This window comes from Stomoxys calcitrans, chromosome 5 (assembly GCF_963082655.1).
Source record: "Stomoxys calcitrans chromosome 5, idStoCalc2.1, whole genome shotgun sequence".
NCBI classification, from domain to species: Eukaryota; Metazoa; Arthropoda; class Insecta; order Diptera; family Muscidae; genus Stomoxys; species Stomoxys calcitrans.
Genome location: NC_081556.1, coordinates 68,293,432 through 68,296,650, shown reverse-complemented (window position 1 = coordinate 68,296,650; position 3,219 = coordinate 68,293,432).

Here is a 3,219-nt window from a genome sequence, read left to right as displayed (position 1 = left end):
CACAACCACAGTCGCTGTGCAACAAGTCATTTTCTTACCCAAAATAAACGCGACCGCCAAACTTCTAATTGTAACCTAGTGTTTGTTAGTGATGTTGGTCACATGTATTTACTCGGGTGGAAAAAATTAGAGTGTTTGTGGATGCATAAATAAGAAAGTATTATTTAAATATAAATAAATATTCTCAAAAGATAAATAAATATTTCTTTAACAACAAGCAAATCAATCCGTAAGAAATAATAAGGATTGTGAAAGAATGAGTTCTGCTTTTGGTCTTTGCAATTACAACTACAATATTTGGATAAAAGTGTAAGGTGCTGACAATGGCTTTTGGAAAGTTGTGCTTATTTTATTTAAAAGAGTGAAAGTACTAAAAATCTAATTTTTTTTAGTACTTTAGTACTTTGCGAGAAAGAAGATAACAACAAAGAGAATGCAAACAAAAATCTGACATCTTAATACCGTCAAACCTGACTGGCTGTTTACAGTTGTTTCCGTGAGACCACTTTTTTCAATCCGACTTGGACGTACATAATACAAATCTTATGAATACAGAAAGTGACAGCTTATACCAAGATAAATTCCATAGTGTTCGCAAGAAAAAATTGTATTCAGCTGTTTACGGTATACTACCTGGTCATTATGTAATGGACCCACCCCAAATTTTTTCAAAATCGAAAATTGCCAAAATTCTTGTTACTGTGAAATTGGTAGCTATTGAGTGCAGGAACTGACAGATCGATATCCCAAAAATCAAACAAAAATTTTTTCAAAATTCTTAGGAGTGAGATTTTTCAAATCCGTTTTATTGTCTTGTTCCATTTAATTGTTTCTATAAAAAATAAATTTATGGCAATAATCCTTCTTCTTTTGACAGCAGGTTCTTCGCTAAATGGTCATAAAATATTAAGAAAATGTTGTAAGGAAATAAAAAATTTTTTTAAAATTCAAAATATTTGAAGCAACTGATGCGTCAATATAAATTCTCTAAATTATGAATATGCTAGCATAAGCCTTGTCGCTTCCCTGCCTTCGATGGTACACCCAATATCAAGGTGTAACTGTATCAGAATTGTAATAGCTTTAGCCTTATCCGTAAAGAAGGAACTTTTTGAAAGTTTTAGTGCCTAAATGTACGAATTAAAAAACCTTAGTCGGCGTATAAATACTGCCAAGGTGTAACTGTATCCAAATTTTGAGATCTTTAGGTCAATCCTTAAATAAAGTACATTTGTACAAATTTCAGAACAATCTTCTAGTCATCCGTTACATACTGCCAAGGTTTACCTGTATCCCTAATTTCACAGATGTAGCTCAGTCTGTAAATAAAGTGCTACAAAGTGGCACTTTATTTACCAAAACCAAGGAATATCAAATAATTCTGCAGTTACTTGGTACATAGCAAGATATATTCATTTGCAGGTAGTGGCAGTTGTCCAAAACAACATCTAAGTATTGAGTCATTATGGTTCTTAACTATAATACTCACACACAACCAAAACTTGTTGACAGATAGTGCACTCGCGAGAAAAAATTGTACTCAGCTGTTTAGGGTACACTACCTGGTAAATATGGCATGGTACATAGTGCATAGATGTAACTGAACATAGATGTAACTGTAACATAGATGTAAAGAAACGTACTAAACGTACGTTTCTTCGGTTTCCATTTGTATTTTTCATATTTTTTCTATCTACCCCCTTTATTTCTCAACAACAATCATTCAAGCCAAATATCGAAGTTCTAGCTCTACGCATTTGCACTATGAAAAATTCACATATTTCGACCAATCACGCGTCTGCTTTATATATAGAGATAAAATTTCATCAAAATCGGACAACGGAATCGAGGGTGAGGCGTAATAGGTAAAAATTTTGTCTTTAAAAATATTTATTCAACCACAACCACAGTCGCTGTGCAACAAGTCATTTTCTTACCCAAAATAAACGCGACCGCCAAACTTCTAATTGTAACCGAGTGTTTGTTAGTGTTAGTAATGTTGGTCACATGTATTTACTCGGGTGGAAAAAAATAGAGTGTTTGTGGATGCATAAATAAGAAAGTATTATTTAAATATAAATAAATATTCTCAAAAGATAAATAAATATTTCTTTAACAACAAGCAAATCAATCCGTAAGAAATAATAAGGATTGTGAAAGAATGAGTTCTGCTTTTGGTCTTTGCAATTACAACTACAATATTTGGATAAAAGTGTAAGATGCTGACAATGGCTTTTGGAAAGTTGTGCTTATTTTACTTAAAAGAGTGAAAGTACTAAAAATCTAATTATTTTTTTAATCAATGTTGCATTTGTCTGTTTTTAAATTGTCTTGTATTTAATTATTTATTAATTACGAAGGGATGAGTTTTGGTTTAAATTACAACACCATACATGAATTTCAGTACGACCCACACACTCACATTTGTGCGTACACAAGCACGTAAGCAGATAACAACTTTTTTATGCCATATTAATTTTTAAATATGAACGCACTCCCAAGTTTGACAGTTATGTGTTGTTTTTATTTTCATACCAAAATACGTTTTTTATCTGCACTTATGGTTTTATTTTTTGAAAGTAAATAAAATAACAAGAAGATAAAACGAACCACTGAAACCAATGAAATAAAAATGATGCCGACAATTATGTCAAGCGTTGCCACTTTCCTTACTATAAACAGAGTATTACTTTTTCACCTATTTTCTCCTAGCGTTTTGCCAATTTTTTTATATGGAGTTTGCCAGCATTCGGCCTGAAAAACTGAACAGAATACTCAGCTTTATGCTGATTATTTGAGCAGCGTACCTGCAGGCGAAATTTTCGGTAACGAAAATTTCGTTTGGTATATATTTCTTTTCTTGTGGTATTTAGTCATTTATTTGGGCTCACTTGCTCTAAATGACTGGTTTTAGTGGTAAAAGATTCGTTTTGCCCTAATAAGTCGTAAAGGGAAAAAAGGAGTCGTTTTCGTGGCATTATAAAGGGAAAACGAGTCGTTTGGTTAAAACTGCTTTGGTCTGAACGTGTTATTACACAATGTGTACAACTATCGAAGTTGCCACATTTGAATTAATATATGAGGATACATATCGTGTAATACCACCTTTAGATGTACCATGTGTGAGTCGTTGACACAATACATCGATTTTTACGCAGTCGTAACTTTCGCAACGGCTTTGACGTTTGTATTTTATTTTTAGTGACGTAGTACGTGTTT